Below are 11,007 nucleotides of genomic sequence, written 5' to 3' on the forward strand. Positions count from 1 at the left end.
AACGTTTATTTATTTTTGAGAGAGAGAGAGAGACAGAGCATGAACGGGGGAGGGTCAGAGAGAGAGGGAGACACAGAATCCGAAACAGGCTCCAGGCTCTGCGCGGTCAGCACAGAGCCTGACGCGGGGCTCAAACTCATGGACAGCGAGATTATGACCTGGGCTGAAGTCGGCCGCCCAACCGACTGAGCCACCCAGGCGCCCCATTATTTTTTTTTTTTAACCTAACTGCCCTTGAGTTACTAGAAAATGTCAGACTTTTTAGTCTTTTACATGGTAATTAATTGAAATTTTAAAGTGTTATTTAAAGTTTTTGTTTTGTTTTGTTTTAGCTTCTTGGTAATTTACACCATCAAAGAACGAAGGAGAGACCAAAGGATATACAAAAAAGTTTATGAAGTATAAACTCAGTATTCTGGCAAATGCCTTTTTCACATGACCTTCCTTATTGAACAGATAAACCAATAAAAGTTTTACCAGATGTCATTAACATGTAAATCTGACTTCACTTTAACTATGAACTATTGATTGCTGGGTACTAGGTTTCTTACCACTTAGATTTCCACACTGTATTTTTCTGTTCATTAATTGATCAATTTCTGCATCATATCATAAAACACATAAAACTCATGGCCAAATATCAGAATCTATATATTTTGAACAGAACAAATTTTTTTTTTAATTCTTTTTTAACGTTTATTTATTTTTGAGACAGAGAGACAGAGCATGAACAGGGGAGGGGCAGAACGAGAAAGGGAGACACAGAATCTGAAACAGGCTCCAGGCTCTGAGCTGTCAGCACAGAGCCCGACACGGGGCTCGAACTCACAGACCCTGAGATCATGACCTGAGCCGAAGTCGGATGCTTAATGGACCGAGCCACCCAGGTGCCCCAGAACAAATTTTTTAAAAAGCCCACGGCTCTGCTTAATGGCTTGTTGCAAATTCATAGTCTACAAACTCAGCTGAGCGCCCATAAGGTATTTTCAGAGAGATGATGATGAGGTAATTTGCAACACATTGAAAGTGAAGTGTCTGTTGGATACCTAAATGGAGATGACCAGTTGAAAGTTAAATATATAAATGTAAAACTTAGAAGAATGGTCTAGTCAGCCCTCAAAGAATGAACTTACGTGATCCCCCTAAGGAAGATAATAATCACAGCTTAACACGACTTTTCTGTGGGGATAATATTAGCATCAAAACGGTGTGTAATTATTTCCCTATCTAGTACCACCAACCATTAGAGCTTGTTCTCTGCAGTTAAGTGTCAGGCCATTCTCTGTTTTACTCTGGATTCTGAATGGAGTGTGGGGCTCTGGGAAGGGAGCAGAGGTCTGCTCACCTTCCTTGCAAGCTGGAGAGGGCACAGAGTTAGCAGCTTCCTAGAATCGAACAGTAGCCTCCTTAGTGTAAAGAAACTTCTAGAGACTGATATTAAGTGGTTGCTCATGTAAGTGATAAATTTAAGTGCTGTGAAGACAATAACAAAAATTGCGTTGGCTTGAAAATAAAGTAAAATATTCCAAAATTCGCAAGCTATTTTATATAGATAAGCTAGGTGGTAGAACAGCTATAGCCCTGACAGTAGTAATAATGTTTGTTGAGCATTATGAGGCCTGGGCACTATTTTAAGCGCCTTACATATAGTAACTTATTTAATCCTCGCTACAGCCTCGTGGAGTAGGGACTGGTCTCACATTCATTTTACAGATGAGAAAACCAACACCCACAGATTATAAGTATTTTACCCGGAGTTAAACAGCTGGTGAGTGGCAGAGATTTGAAGTTAGACAGTCTGGTTCAGAGATTATGATCTTATGAAGTGCTTTCTGTACGAATAAAAAATGAACAACTTTGACTCCAACATACCATACACAAGTTAAATATGAGCACAATTTATGTAAGAGAGTGAAAGACAATGCTACAGAAAAGGCTAATCGAAAAAAGAAAACTTCAGTATTTTTTTTGTTTTGTTTTGTTCATTTAATCCAGAGATTTACTCCCCACTCACTGTGGAGAAATCATGCAATCCTATGGGGGAATGCAGTGTCTTGTTGTGTTTCGTTTTGCCTCAGCTCCCTCTTCGCCAGAGCTCTGTCCTAGTGATCGAATCGCGGTAGGACTCACTGTTAACAACAGCACACACACAAAGCAAACACCCTTAAATACGGAGAACAAACTTGTGGTTGCCAGAGGGGAGGTGGGTGGCGGAATGGGTGAAATAGAGGGGATTAAGAGGCATAAACTTTGAGTCATAAAATAAATAAGTTATGGAGATGAAAATTATAACTTAGCAAATATAGTCAATAATATTGTAAGGACGTTGTATGGTGTCAGATGGTAACTACTGTGTGGTGAGTATTGAATAACGTATAGACTTGCTGAGTCCCTATGTTGTCTACTTGAAACTAATATAACATTGTATGTTAATTATACTTCAATAAAAAAAAAAAAATCAGACGCGTCTGGGTGGCTCAGTTAAGCATCAGACATCCGCTCAGGTCATGATCTCGTGGTTCATGAGTTCGAGCCCTGCATCCTGCAGGATCTCTGATGTCCGCACTGAGCCTGCTTCAGATTCTGTTTCCCTCTGTCTCTTCTCCTCCTCCTCACCTCCCTCTCTCTCTCTCTCTCTCTCTCTCTCAAAAATAAACATTAAAAAATTCTGAACACACACACACAGTGGTGGAGAATGACCTGGTACAGAGATGTCTTTTTTGCATACTGACGATAATTGCTACCATGAAAGCTGGATTCTTGTAAATAATCTATTTTCGGCAAAAGGTAGTTGTATAAAGAAGGGCTGTGAGGGGCGCCTGGGTGGCTCAGTCGGTTGAGCGCCCACTTCGGCTCAGGTCACGATCTCGCGGTCCGTGAGTTCGAGCCCCGCATCGGGCCCCTGTGCTGACAGCTCAGAGCCCAGAGCCTGTTTCGGATTCTGTGTCTCCCTCTCTCTGACCCTCCCCCATTCATGCTCTGTCTCTCTCTGTCTCAAAAATGAATAAAAACGTTAAAAAAAAAATTAAAAAAAAAAAAAGAGCTGTGAGGCAATTACTGCACAGTCAGGGAAAATTCTTTGGAAAATAAGATTTAAAAAATAATAATAACTATAATTAATATTCACTGAGCACTTACCGTGAGTCATTTATCACTTTAGGTTCTTTTAATGTGTAAACTTAGTCTACCCAACGGTCCTGTCAGCAAGGCTTATATTTTCCCCACTTTGTAGGTGAGGAAACAGACAGGCTCAACAACTTGCCCAAGAACACAGCTAGAAACGTTCAAGAGGATATTAAATGACAAATCATTCAAATCATACTTCTATTCTATTATTTTTCTTTTATCATTTTTTGATGATTAGAAATGTAATTTATTTCTGCTAGATGTAATTTGCTGTTAAATTTTGCATGTGACATAGCACTTTTATATTTCAGTGCTTTTTTTATGTGATTAAGGAAAAATTCTTGAGACAAATACCAATTATTTTCTAATGATTTCTTACAATGCATGATATTATGTGAGTGAGGTTATTTTTCCCATGGGAGCTTCGCTAATTTCATTTATTGCCAGACATTACACATTAGCATTTTTTATTCACATTGGCATTAGAAGTCTACAGAAAACACAATTCAGTACTCAATCCCAAATACTTTCCTTTTGCTAATTTTCTTTAGGTACAAGGAGACTTAAAACCTGAACCAAAGGGAAAATTGTAGGGATAGAAACCTATGTCCCGGTTTCAAGCAGCTAAAATTGTAGATAAAGATTCCTTTACCCTGTCATAGTTTGCATAGTTTTAGCAAACAGCATTATTTTTACAATCAGAAAGTGTATATCAACTTTAATGTACATTTATATTTTATTTTGCCTAAATTTTATTAACTTAAAAAACAAGATTATTTCATTATTTTCTAATTGCTCTAATATCTATTTTGTTTGATGTTTTCCATTATCATATTAAGTTATTATGATTGCCTATTTAGAGAGACACTTTTGAAGGTGTGACTTCTGAAGGGAACTTAAATTCACAACACATATTTAAATGTAAATATTTCTCATATTTATAGGTAATTGGCTCTTTGGAAGTAACATACAATGATTAGAAATTAATCTCAGTAAGTTCTGAATTCAAATACTAACGTGCATTTTCTATTTCTTTTTTATTTATTTCTTTTTTAAATTTTTTTATTTTTTTAATGTTTATTGTTTTAAGTTCTTTTTAATGTTTATTCTTGAGAGAAAGAGAGACAAAGTGTGAGCGGGAAAGGAGCAGAGAGAGAGGGAGACAAAGAATCTGAAGCAGCCTCCAGGCTCTGAGCTGTCAGAACAGAGCCTGATGTGGGGCTTGAACGTGGTTCTCGTGTGAACCACGAGATCATGACCTGAACGGAAGCTGGCTGCTAAACCAACTGAGTCACCCAGGCGCCCCATCTATTTCCTTTTATTTTTTACTGTGAAATCTACTCCCCTAACAAATTTTTAAGTACACAGTACAGTATTGTTTTTTAAATTTTTTTAATGTCTATTTATTTTGTAACAGAGAGAGAGAGAGTGAGAGAGAGAGAGAGAGCAAGCGAGCATGAGTGGGGGAAGGGGCAGAGAGAAGGGAGACACAGAATGTGAAGCAGGTTCCGGGCTCCTAGCTGTCAGCACAGACCCCGACGCGGGGCTCGAACTCACAGACCAGGAGATCATTACCTGAGCCGAAGTCAGACGCTCAACCGACTGAGCCACCCAGGTGCCCCAAAGGTACAGTATAGTTAACATAATCACAATGTTGTACAGCAGATCTCTAAAACTTATTTATATCTTATATGACTAAAACTTTATACGCATTGAAAAGCAACTCCTCATTTTCCTCTTTCCCCAGGGCTTGGCAACCACCATTATACCTTCTACTTCTAGGACTTTGACTATTTTAGATAGCTCATATAAGTGGAATTATGCAGTATTTGTCCTTCTGTGAATGGCTTATTGCACTTTGCAGAATGCCCTCAAGTTTTTGTATGTTGTTGCATATGGCAGGATTTCCTTCTTTTCTATGGCCAAATAATATTCCTGTGTGTGTGTATCATATTTTCTTTATCCTTTCATCTGTTGATGAACATTTAGATTATGTCCACATCACAGCTATTGCAAATAACTCTGCGGAAGAGTGGACAGTCCTGGAAATAAACCCATGCGTATATGGTCAATTGATCTTTGACAAAAGTACTCAGTGGAAATAGGATGATCTCTTCAACAGATAGTGTTAAGAAGGCAAGATATCCACATGCCAAAAAAGTAGAACTGGAACTTTATCTTAACTCATACACAAAAATCAACTCTAAATAAATTAAAGATTTAATATTAATACCTGAAATTATAAAACTCATAGAATAAAACATAGGGGAAAAGCTTTATGACATTGGTCTTGGCAATGTTTCTATGCATATGACACCAAAAGAATAGGTAAAAATAACATAGCAAAAATAGATCAGTGGGACTATACCAAATTAAAAAGCTTCCACACAACAAAGGAAATCTACAAAATGGGAGAAAATATTCCCAAACAATATATTTGATAAGAGGTTAATCTCCAAAATATTTAAGGAACTTCTACAACCCAATAGTAATCAACAAACGAACAAATAGGAAACCAAATGACCCCATTTTAAAATTGCACGAAGAACTTGAATAAATATTTCTTCCAAGAAGATATACAAATGGCCAATAGGGATATGAAAGATGCTCAACATCATTAATCATCAAGAAAATGCACTTAAAACCGCAACGAGATACCATTTTGCACCTGTTAGAAAGATCATTACCAAACAAACAAAAAAGAAAAGTTAACAAGTATTGGTAAGGATGTGAGGAAATTGGAACACTGTTGGTGGGGATGTAAAACAGTGCAGTGCTATCGAAAGCAGTATAGAGGTTTCTTAAAAAAAAAAAAAACAAAAAAAAAACAAAAAAACTAGAAAATAAAACCACCATATGATTGAGCGATTCTATGTATTTGTATCTATCCAAAATCAGGATCTGGGAGAGATATGTGCAGTCCACATTCCTTACAGCATTATTCACAACAGCCAAGATGTGCATTTGAAATACTATCACTCAGACAAATTCTCCAAAAAGCATCCTTGCTAGGTAAAGCCACAAAGAAAGAGAGTTTGTGTTTCTCAAGTCATTTTAACCAATTTTTACTCGTATAAATATATATATTTTTTAATTTCTCCAATGCAAGCATATGTTAAACAGAACTAAAACAGCAAACTAGTCTGATTGAGATTTAACCAATTTTAGCTTTAGAATATCATTTTCAATTACATTCCCTATGGTGTTCTCTCTAGTGAGCTAGATGTTTGGTTATATTATACAACGAAGTTCTTTAGTAAGAAAAAAGCTAGAATCTGTTCATTCAAATAATTGATAATTACTTAAGAGTCAGGCTTCAAATATAATAATTTTGCAAATTAAATGTTGGTGTCCTAAACTGTACTCAGGTTTCATTCAAAAGTGAGAGAATGAGTAGCCACGTAATGGAGAAAATGATTGGTCCTGTCTAGATGATGGAAGGAAACTAAAGGTGGACAGTTCAGCATAAGCAGTACTTTAAGGAAATTAAATCAATCTTGGCAGAGACTCCTCGATGGCTTTCTAATATCCACGGCCCCGCATTTATCTCCATAGTATTAGAAATCAAGTTTTAACTGGGCTCCTTGCTAGCTTGTAATAATATGACTAAGTTCCAGCCGGTGAGATATAAGTAGACATACAGGATTCCAGGTTTCTGGAAAATCTGCGTATAGAGGGTCTACTTCTAGAACGGACGCCTCTTTATTTCTCTTATCTTTTCTGTCAGGTCTATAACTCAGACATGGTAGTTCAGTGTCAGCAGTTATTCTGGACCATGAGGGTGGGAACAATAATTGGTATGAATGGACTAGCTCTGGACAGTTTCTTTCCAAACTTACTGTGCTAATGAATATCTGCTATCTTTACCTGTACAGCAGTGTTTATGCAATTATTTAAACATTTGACTGCTTCTTGCCTTCCTTATTCAAAAAAGACTAAAACATGAATAAACAAAAGCGTGATACAAATGATAAAACTTAATACAATTGAGACAATTCTAGACAGGAGCAAATCCTTTGCTTTGTCTACCCATGAGATACATGCCATTAATTATGAAAGAAAGAAATATGTATAACTATGCAGTACTTAAATACATTTTAAAACATCATCTTCAAGCCAGCTTCTATGAGACTGTTTATGGTTTGACTTTTGCATACTGAATTTTTCAGATGAACTTTTAAGAACTCGTTATGGATAAAAGCAAAATAATCCCGTAGTTCCTTTGGAATCCCATGTTTTATGACAGTGTCATGCTCAAAACAATTTTGAAAATGCCTTAAAACTTAAAAGAACATTCTTTTTTTGAAAAATCACAAATGGTGTCATATATTTATTCTTTTAAGTAGGTTTGGCTTGAGAACCAGCCTTCAGTCATAGATCAGAGAAAGAGAAATGTTACTAAAGAAAGAAACGTATATTCATGCAGGTATGCAGATGGACATGTTTTGTAAAAGAGCTCTGAAGTTTTCATAAGAAATAAAAGTATTTTTGGAATTGGTGTCTGGCTCTCAAGATTCTTTTGGAGAAACATTCATTTGGTTGTATGACTTATGAATATAGTGGTTTGAGTAGGTTCCATTTCCTTAAAACAAACCGCTATAGTGCAACTTTCTTATCTGCCCTGTTGAATGTCTCTGTTTATAGCTTCCCAAGCCTCAAAGATTTTCCTACCTGGAGCCTTCACTTGTCACACTTACTGGTGGACATAGGCAGCTCCATAAGAACCATGAACACCGCAAACTTGTGAGGACTTCAAAATATCATTGGCTAGTCAGCTGTCCTCTCCTCAGTTTTTTCTCTTTCATGATAGATCTGACCCAGAATCCTGGATTTCAAAGTTAGCCACCAAGGGGCCATTTTTTTTTTTTTTTTTTGCATTTGGGCTCATTCTATCTTCTCACATTGACTTACTCATGGGATTATATACCATCAATATCCCCTATTCCTAAAATTTACAACCTCCCATTAACCACTCTGGATCTGAAGTACTTCTCCAACTTCCCTCAGACCGAAGGTTTCATTGCTGCCTTATATTCATGGCTAGGCCTTCCTGAAGACTGGAGCTCTTTCCCATAACCAAGATGAATGCAGGTCCTACATTTCAAAACCCTAATGGCATTCATTGCTAGAAATATGATTAAGGCCCTTGTTTCAACTTTCTCTGTCTTCCATGATGGTCTGAGGTAAAGAGTATGTGTCTCATACCATGAATATTGTTTTCCCCTCACTGCTAGTTACTTAGGCCAAAAAGTTTGTGGTGTTCTTTAGGAACAAGATAAACTCCAAATTTTTAAATAAACTCTACAAAACCCTACATGACGAGGTCCCTGCCTATCTCTTCAACCTATCTGCCTCCATTTTCCCCCTATTCGCTACACTCCAGCCCCTCTGACCTTCTTTTTGGTTGCCAGAACCCATCAAGCTTGTTCTCAACTTTAGGACTCTACTCTCACCATGTCGTCTTCTGGAAATGCTCCATTTTTAGACTTTCACGTGGCCACCTCTTCTCAACATTCAGACCCCAGCTTTTGTCTTCACTCACCACTATAGGTACAGTAATCACCGATCCTGGCCCTGATTCCTATTCTTCCTTTCTCACATAAATCAGAGGCAAGCCAGAGACTTGCTTTAAGAAAAATATTTTTATGTTTGTTTGTTTGTTTATTTACTTATTTATTTATTTATTTATTTATTATTTGTGTGTGTGTGTGTGTGTGGACTGTCCCTTTCTTAGAATTCTGCAAATGACAATGCCAGCTTTTCTTTTTTTTTTAATTCCCTCCTGTGTTTGGACTTGTTTGGTTTTTTTTTTTTTTAAATCTTTCTTGGCTTTGTAAATTGAGCTCTTGAGCTTAACTGTCTGGTTCATGAAATTTGGACAACTTTCTTGAATTCCAAATTACTTTGTTTATAAACATTGTGTGGGTTTGTTTACATACTTGGTGTGAGCAATGAGTTTACACCACAGCTTAAAGAGCTTTGCCTCTTTCCCTCTGTTCCCCCGGGGCTCCACCATCTAGCTCCTATTAAGGAAGTAAAGCCAAAGATGTCATCTAACAACCTTCCTATTCAATGCAAGAAATTTCTCCCTTACTTCCTGCTAAGGGGCCATCCAGCCTCATTGTGAATAACATTGGTGGTACCGAATTCACTATTTTACCAGCCAAGTCATTACAACTTCATAAAACTTGAAGACTTCCTAGAGACTTCTTACTTTTATTTATCTTAAATTGTTCCCTGGAAACCTCCACAGAATGGTTCTGATTCCCCATTTTAAATTACATAGAATAAATTCCTTTCCACATGCTGGCTATCTGGTTAAGTATGAAGGGGATAAATTCATAATGAGGATAAGATCATCAGGGGATAAAGACATGGATTTGAGGAGGTAAGGGATAAAGCTAGATAATCAACAACAAGCGACTACTGCAAGATCAGTAATGTCATAGTGTAGTGATCAAGAAGCCATATGTGTCTTCCTTCACTCTGTCTACAAGTGCCATTTATTTTCCACTGAGAATCCAGAAATAAATAAGACTGCTACCTATGGCAGTGCCTGGGTGGCTCAGTAAGTTAAGTGTCCAACTTCAGCCCAGGTCGTGATCTCATGGTTCATGAGTTCCAGCCTCGCATTGGGCTCTCTGCTGTCAGCACAGAGCCTGTTTCAGATCCTCTATCCCCTCCCCTCTCTCTGCCTTTTCCCCACTCACTGTCTCAAAAATAAGAAATAAAAAATGACTTTTAAAAAAAAATAACAACAACAACAACAACAACAACAAAAGACTACTACCTCTGAAAGGGGAAAGTGTTCCAAAAATTGTCGAAGGGTGAAGTGAAAACCAAAGACATTTAAATCTTCCTGAAAGTAATTTGTGGTATCCTCCAAACCTACTCTCTTACACAGAAAATAAATCACAGCTTAACTTTTCTGTTTCCTAGAGTTTGAAGCCTTATAACCTTGATCTTCAGTTGTCTCCAACCAATGTCCCTATACAAATTCCCAAAGAAATTTCCTCTGAGTTCTTGCAACATAGCTCTTGAATACTTTTCCTTTAGAAAACTGGACATCTGTACCTCTCTTTCCTTATTCCATTACTGTGACATTTATTGAGTGCTAACATGTCAGGGTTACAGTATATTTGTCCCTTTGGTATGAGGGCCTAGATGTCAGTAGTCTGTCTCCTTTCTCTTCTCTGATGGTATCCTTCCCTCACTAGGCACTATGAGGTATGGTGCAGGTCCTGCCTGTTCACCTGCATGACTATTTTTACCTCAGAGGCAGGGATTCTCAGGATATAATTCATATGCAAGAGTTGAATGATAGGTACACAGACTCCAGTTACTGCCTCAGCTTAAAAGGTTTACATATGTTAAAGAAGCTCTTCTAGGCTCCCTTTCCCTCTACTTCCAATTGTTGACTCCTTGACTTCATTTTTTTGCTAGTTCATTTGAACTTTTCACCCTATGGTGCAAGACTCAATTTTTCTTTCTGTTTTCTTCAAGGCTCCAGAAGAATAAAGTTCTATCAGTGTCTTGAAACCCAGGGCAGCCCCTTAAGTTCACGGCAAAACCACTCTCCACAGTCACTTCAGTAGTCACTAAGGAGAGAGTCCCTGAGATCTTTTCACCAATAATTTTACTATTACTTTTCTCTGTTTTTTTAAAAACATAACATTCTAACCAGTCTTCTGTAGGCTACTTCTACTCTCAGTCATTGCATTCTGAAAATTTGCCATCCCAATTTTATTTCTGTTCTTTCCACCTTTCTTTCTTCTTCTTCTTCTTCTTCTCCTTCTTCTTCTCCTTCTCCTTCTCCTTCTCCTTCTCCTCCTTCTTCTTCTTCTTCTTCTTCTTCTTCTTCTTCTTCTTCTTCTTCTTCTT

Source organism: Panthera uncia, chromosome B1 (assembly GCF_023721935.1).
Source record: "Panthera uncia isolate 11264 chromosome B1, Puncia_PCG_1.0, whole genome shotgun sequence".
NCBI lineage: Eukaryota > Metazoa > Chordata > Mammalia > Carnivora > Felidae > Panthera > Panthera uncia.